At 32.4% G+C, this 8,166-nt stretch overlaps 1 long non-coding RNA gene across 1 annotated transcript; it reads left to right on the top strand.

Annotated features, from left to right (window-relative positions):
• The first annotated feature begins 4,039 nt into the window (after positions 1-4,039).
• On the top strand, positions 4,040-6,111 carry LOC120152842. Its single transcript, XR_005518731.1, has 2 exons — positions 4,040-4,187; positions 5,619-6,111. It is a non-coding gene; the product is annotated as an uncharacterized LOC120152842 (long non-coding RNA).
• The last annotated feature ends 2,055 nt before the right edge of the window (positions 6,112-8,166 follow it).

Genomic DNA, 8,166 nt, shown 5'->3' with positions numbered 1-8,166 from the left:
TCAATGCATTTTATGTGATTACATGTGTTTTTTGTGCTTGATTGTGTGTCCCCAATTTATTCTTAATTGCAATTAGTAATAAGGATTCAATATTGCATGAAGTATATTTTTATGGCCTTGTATGCTTAATTTAATAATCTTTGGCCTTAACTAATCTTTGTGGTATGTTTTGGACCTTATTTGGTCTAAGTAGAAAATTCTTTAAAATGTCAATAATAAACACTCTTGTAAAGTACATAGAAGAACACTAAATTTTAATATCAAATTATATTTTTTAGTGCTTAAATAAGTTTCTAGTGCACTCTATAGTCTTAAAATCATTAGGTGCTTATTCCGGAAGCGTTTGAGGGACAAAAATGCCAAATTTGGCATTTCCAAGTTGTTAGTCTCGAGACCAATAAATTGGTATCGAGAACGAAATTCCAGAAGCCAAAATTGGTATTAATACCGCCTTTTAGTATCGATATCATGTAAGGGGTCTCGAGATTGCCTGTCTCGGTATCAAGATCAGGGCCTCTGTTTACGTTTTTTATGCTTTAAAACTCAAAATCCCCAAATAAACTTATTTATTTCAAAACCCTAACCAGTTATCCCTTAAATCCTCTAAAAATCCATCTTTTTCTACTTCGTTCATTCGCAAATTCATGCTTAATTATTCAATCATTCATTAATCTTAATGGATTTTCTTCATCAACTTCACTAGTTTTCATCAAAACTTGAGGTAATCAATTTTAAACCAATTCTTGTATTTTTCAAAATTTAGGTTTAAAATTGTTTTTAAATCGCATTTTTAAGATTTATTTTGACTCTAGAAATTATATATGAATTGTTTGAACTATTTTACATATCTTCAACAACATATTTCTTTAAAAAAATCAAATTTTTTTAATATAGGATTTTGAAAATTTTCAAACCTTATGCATTTTTAAACAAAATTGATGATATTGTTTAGTTTATTGGGTTGCTTTAAATGTGTTTTTCTTGCAGGATGTTAACTCATTCACTATTTTTGTTTAGAACCCTTGTTTAAGGATTGTCCACCAAGTGTTCAACAAAATTCCTATAAAAACATTTATCTTGTCTTTAGCCTTTATTTTTGTTCAAAATGCCTCATAAAACAAATCCCATGTGTCATAGAACTAGTAGGACTATCCTCCAAGGTCAATCTTCTAATTTTGTAAGCTTTGAAAATGCTTGCATTAGGAATCCCGAAGCTCTCCATAGGTATAATAGTTTTTACAAACATAAAAAATATGTTCCGAGCGTACCATATAACCTCATTTTCTCTGTTCGAAGTGTATCAATTTCCTATTTTTGAAACCTTCGTCTTGTGGGGATAGTTGGACTTATTTTGCATTCCTCCCAATGTTCATCCAAACCTTGTTCGTGCTTTCATTGTTAACGCTATTCTTGTCCATGCCCAAAGAAATGAGGAAAGAATTGTTGGAATTGAGTCATATCTCATGGGTCAAACCTTTACTCTTAGTCCATCCTCCATCGCTGCCCACTTAAATATCGTTGATAGGGATGATGATCCTTTCAAAGAAGTTTTCCATAATACTTTCTAGAGATTCCCATATGATAACCCTATTCATCTTGATTTCTCGGATCATCTCTTGCTACTCCTCTTCACTTGGTTCTTTTGTCCTTCGAGTGGTAAGGTTACCATATGCGCACTCACGACTATTGGTGGTTTTATAATAATAAGAAAACATCCGCCCAAACTATGGAAAAATCATATTCTTAGAATTTGTTGATGTTGTCCATAAAGGGTCCAATTATACCAAGACACTTTCATGTGCTTGAACTTTTAGCTACATATTTAGGGATAAACTTAGAGTGTCTCCCTCGTTAGTGTCGTCAACATAAAATCGACCCACAAGACCATTTAGGACTTTAATGCCATGTCCTGTGAGTGGCATCCTTTTAGACCAAACATGGACAACATCGAAGAGGAAGAGGACGAAATGGAAGAGCAATCGGTGCCCCCACCTCAAGAGGAGATATCGATGAAGACTTTGTACGAACACATGATGCAAAGACTCGAGAGCATATATACTCACTTGGATGTACTTGAGAGTGACGTTCGCTTGATGCGCCATCACTTGTCTCCCTATCCTTCGCCACTACCTTTAAAATATTAGGCATTTATTTGTCATTTTAGGACTTTTGCATTTTAATTTGGTCTTATGCATCTTATGACTTATTTTGTAACTTTATGTTATTTTATGTTTGATACTTGGTTTGTTGGTACTTTATGGATTGATGTTTGAATTATTGATGTTGATATTATGCTTTTGAATTTCGTTATTTTATGATAAGCATAATTTGACTTTTGATTATTTTATGTTGAATATTTGAGTTCCCTATTACACTAACATATTTTCTCTTTTAAAGCTTAATTAAATTTTGCTATAAGAAAAAGGGAGAGAAACATGTATACGTGTAAATTTGCTAGCCAAAAATCATTTTAGCCAAAAACTGTTTTTCTAAGGGGAGACTTATTTTTCACAAAATATGACAAATCTTCTAAAAGCAAATTTTCACAAAAGTTTTGTTATATCAAAAAGGGGTGATTGTCGAACTAAATTTTGATTTTGATATAAATGATTATTTTAGTATTTTAAATTGTAAAAATTTTCAATTTCACAATATTTATATATAATTTGTCATAAATAATTTTAAATTATTTTTAAGTGTGAAAAATAATTCCAAGTGTTTTTGAGTTAATCTGCTTTTTATAAACATTATTTTTAAAGCTCAAAACACTTATTTTTTCCAAAACAACTACCAGTCTCGATACTAGGGTCCCAATATCAAGATCGAAGAGTGGGTATCGATACTGATTCAAGCAGTATCAATACTGAAGGATTAACGGCTATAAATTTGTCCATTAGAAGGCTCGGTCTTGATACCAACTTGTTGGTATCGATACCATATGTGTAGGTGACGTTAAATGCTCAAAATTAATGAATTCAACGGCTCTATTCAATCCCCAACGACTCCAAATGGCTAGATTGATGTTAGAAGACATAAAATGGACCAAGATTCAAATGGAGAACAATAAGAAAGTTAATTGCAAGATCATTTCATCATCAAAAGAGTTTTTAGTTCTAAATTGCTAAATTCTTGTAAATACACTTGTAAGCTTCTTGTTTATTTTTGCTCAAGTGTAAGTTGGGTGTGTGCTTAATTAGTTGCAAACTCATTTGCCTTTGTGATGTTTTCTTTTGTTTGCTAAGTTTGTAATTTCTCTTTGGGAGAGTGTGTAAACAAGGTTTTGGGGTATAAATATCGTATGTCTTTGTAAGGTTACACCTTATCCTTAAAGGTTTGCAAATCTAGTGGATTTAATAAATCCTTAGTCTGGATAGCTAAGGTAGTAGATGTAGACTTGGTTTAGAAGTCGAACTACTCTAAATCATTGTGCAAAGTTATTTATTTTTTATTGCTTCCACCAAAATCTTAAAAAGGCTAATTCACCCCCTCTTGGCATTTTTCGGTTGTTCATTAGAGCTAACAATCTTACCATCATATCTTCTATTTCACCTCAACAAAACAATTGTGATCTATGGCATCTTCATTTAGGTCACCGACATACAAGTAGGTTAGAATATATGCTGATTCTTCCAGATAGATTGAATGATAAGAATAATATTATTCGTCATTGTCAAACGTTTGTTCTTAGTAAATTTGCTAAATTACCTTTTGCCTCTAATACTACTAAAGTTGATGCATCTTTTGATCTTATTCATAGTGATTTGTGGGACCTTCACCTATTTTATCAAGACTTGGTTATAAATATTTTGTTCTATTTATTGATCACTTTACACGTTATACTTGGGTGTATTTCTTACGTGCTAAATCTAAATTAGTCAAAGTTTCCAAAACATTTATCACTATGATAGAAACAGAATTTGGGAATACAATAAAAATATTTCATACTGATCCTGGTGGAGTTTTTTGTGAGTCTGAACATGTTAAATTCTTCAATGATAAAGGTATGTTAGCTCAACAATCTTGTCCTGGGACTCCCGGACAAAATGGGGTGGTGAAGCGTAAAAATCGTCATGTTGTGGAAATTGCTAGATCTCTTTCACTGGAGTCTCATGTTCCATCTCAATTTCGGGTAGAGGATATCCATATTGTTGTTCATCTTATAAACAGACATACTACTCCTATATTTGGTAATCAATCTCCATTCTTTTCTCTTTTCATAAATCCCCAAATTTTGTGCATCTTCGTGTTTTTGGTTGTGTTTGTTTTGTTTTAATCCATCCCATGAATGACAGAAATTATCTGCAAAGGCTGGTAAATGTGTTTTTATTAGGTATAGTGATACAAAGAAAGGTTACCTTTGTTATGATCCCCACCTTCATCACCTACGAGTATCTCGTAATGTCATTTTTTTAGCACTTGTATTTTTATGTCTCACCTGAATTACCTCCAAATTCTACCATTTCCATGTTGTATGATTTTTGGATCCTTCATTTTCTAGTTCGTCTAGTGTTGATTCTGACATGCCTGTTGTACCTCTTCTTGATCATGAGCTTGAAGGTCCTTCCACTACAATCCTCGGTCCTGCATCACCATCGCCTTTACCTCCTTTAAAATGATCCACTTGTGTCAAATTTGGTAAACCACCTGATTGCTTAACTCTTTTTATTAACCTTAATTCTGTTCAGCTTCCTTCTACTTATAAACAGTCAATAGAGAAAACATGTTGGAAAAAGGTTATGGATAAGGAAATTGACGTATTAACAGAGAATCATACCTGGGATTTAGTCCCTTGATTGTCTAATACCATTGTCATAGGAAGCAAATGGGTCTATACTATTAAAGTTAAGCTTGATGGTACTTTAGACCACTATAAAGCTCGATTGGTAGCTCAAGGATACAAGCAGGAATATGGGAATTATTACGAAGAAACATTTGCTCCAGTTGCAAAAATGACTACCATCCGAACTCTTCTTGTAATCGCATCTAGTCAACATTGGCCATTGTATCAATTGGATGTCAAAAATGCTTTCCTTCACGGCCATTTAAAGGAAACTGTTTATATGGAATATCGCCCTGGTTATACTCTTGGTGATTCTAATATGGATTGCAAACTTAATCAATCTCTTTATGGTCTCAAATAGACACCTCGAGCAAGGTTTGAGAAGTTTCACTCTACCATTTGTTCAGTTGGTTTCCAGCAAAGTTTCAATGATCCATCATTATTTATTTGCCGCTCTTCTCATGGTATTATTAATTTGCTTCTCTATGATGATGATATGGTCATCACTGGTAGTGATCAACAAGGAATTATTGAGTTTAAAAGGTTTCTTCATGATTCCTTTAATATGAAGGATCTTGGGACTCGTACTTATTTTTTGGGTTTGGAAATATCCTCCTCCTCTAACGGCATCTTTCTTACACAGCGAAAGTACCTTGATGATCTCCTCAAATTAGCCAGTTTGACTGATAATAAAGTTTGTTCAACTCCTATGGAACAAAATTTGAAATTAAAACGTGATGATGGTGTATTTCTTTATAATCCTACTTTATACCGTCGCTTAGTGAGTAGTCTTATTTATCTTACCATCACATGTTCTGATATTTCTTTTGTTGTTCAGGTTGTTAGTCAATTTGTTTCTCAGCCTCGACTTTCTCATCTTTTAGCACTTCATTGAATCATTCGCTATCTTAAGGGCACTTGTGAACGTGGTCTTTTCTTTCCTTCCAACACACCTCTTACTCTAGAAGCATATTCCGATGCTGACTGTGCCAGGTGTGTTGACACTTGCTGTTCCACGACAGGTTGGTGTATTTTCTTAAGTGCTTCCCCCATTTCATGGAAGTGTAAGAAGCGAGACAAGGTATTCAAATCTTCTACTGAAGCTGAGTATCGATTCATGTGTTCTGTTAGTTCTGAACTTGAATGGCTTCGAAGACTTTTCCTTGACTTTGGTGTTAGTGGTGATCATACATCTATTCCTCTATTTGTGATAATACTAGCACTATCAGCATTGCAACCAATCCAGTTCATCATGAGCGGATGAAACACATTAAAGTTGATTGTCATTACATCCGTTAATTGGTTGAAGAAAAAGTTTTATGCCTTGTTCATGTCTCTTCTCATGATCAAATTGTAGACTTATTCACTAAACCTATGCATTTTACTCGCCATGAGTATCTTGTGAGCAAATTGATACTTGTTGACCACCAACGACCTTGCAGACAATTAAAGAAGAAAATCTCTCCTAATATTTTGGGATTCATATCGTTTATTTCCTATTTGTATTCCTTGATTAGCTAGGTTTACTATATATAAATATTAGTATTATTGTATATAATGGGATTGTAACCTTTATACGAAAGATATACATCTTCGTATGTCTTTTACCTCTTTTGATGTTAACTTTGAAATGCCACCAATACAACATTCAACCTATAACCTATATGTTGATATGATGTTATCATCTATGAAGATGTATTCTTGTACTACTGAGTTTGATATGAATGCTAGATAAAGTTCAGCATTTTTTCTTCACCAGGGAAAGAACATCAACACCTAATCGTAATTTTATAGTCGACTCAAATGGTCATTCGTCTCTAGAAAATAGCTTAAAGAGTCTAATCCCAAAGGTGTTTAGATAAATTTATTCATTTCTCATTCTATTTGGCATGGAGTATGACAGTGACAACTCTAATGATGAAGTCCCAATAAACACAACATGCAATCAAATGGGGGCTGAAAATAGCAACCCAATTCTACCACCCTACCAACTTCCATCCCATATGTACAACACTGACTTATTTATGTCTTATTTATGAATTGGTGGTATTAACTCTCATATTCGTGATTGTGAGTTATAGACTGGAATGATGTTTTGAATAAAAAAAAAACATGCAATGAGAGCAATGAAAAACTGAAACATATGTCACTCGATTAATTACAAGGTTAGAAGGGTTAATGATGTCAAACATGTATGGGAATGTACAAAGCACAACCACGCATGCAACTGGATGCTCTGTTTATCATAGAAGAAAAAAACCATTCATCATAAAATAACAAGATATAATGATTAACAACATGCTTTGTTGGTGGCATAAGTTAGGATCGTCCTAACTTAGATTTTGACATCATCTGTTCAACCATATTACCTATTGTTAAAGCACCCCTTAAAGTGAATTTATCAATATTGATTGTTTTGTAATCTCAATATAAATACATCATGATACAAATCTTATAAAACATTGTTTCATATAAGGCTGCAAAAAATTGACCCGACTTGCAAAACTGATTGAACCCGACTCGAGTCAAAACTGCTTTTGACCTGTACTGTAGCGATCCGAAACTGACTCAAGTCGGAATTGGTGTTAACCTGAACCCGATTTGGACCTGGAAATTGTGGATCTGAACCCGATTTGCATCCGACCTGAGAACGACATGAACCCGAATTAAACCGAAAATATGATACCCGAACTCGAACTGCATCCTACTAATATGAACTTGAACATGAGATTGACCTGATAAATAACTGGTATTACCCAACTTGTTTTCAACCTGACCTGTTTTTAATCTGACATGTTTTTAACCTGGCCTGTAAATGATCCGACTTGTTAATGACCTAATCTGATATTTACCTGACTTATATATTATCATGGACGAAATTATAAGATTTTAATAAAATTATGAGTTTTTTAGTTTTTGATGTAATTAAAAATTAATATGATTACTTTTTAAATGTTATAAAAAAATTATTATGATAATTAAATTAATAAATGGACCTATTATATAAAAATATTTAATAAAATTAATAAAATTATTTAAATGTAAATTAGATAAAACATGATTAATAATGCAAAGGAAAATTAATATAGTTTAATTTATATAAATTATATAGTTTAATTTATATAATGAAAAAATTAATATTAATAATGAAAGTATTTATTATGTAATATATATATTAATGTTTTACATTATTAATATAAATAATTTTGCAATACATTAGTTTACATAGGCCCAATACATAAGCTTACTCTTTTATTGCAAATATATATGCATTAGTGCTAGTCCATTTATATTATGATTTATGGTTTAGTTTTTATTGTTTATGGTTTAAAGTTTAGGGTTTAGGGTTTAAAGTTTAGGGTTTCTATAAACTATATACTTTATTA

The sequence above is a fragment of the Hibiscus syriacus genome, unplaced genomic scaffold (genome assembly GCF_006381635.1).
Source record: "Hibiscus syriacus cultivar Baekdansim isolate YM2019G1 unplaced genomic scaffold, ASM638163v2 tig00111095_pilon, whole genome shotgun sequence".
NCBI classification, from domain to species: domain Eukaryota; kingdom Viridiplantae; phylum Streptophyta; class Magnoliopsida; order Malvales; family Malvaceae; genus Hibiscus; species Hibiscus syriacus.
The sequence above is the reverse complement of the archived record's forward strand: the minus strand, read 5'-3'. Positions and strand labels throughout refer to the sequence as shown.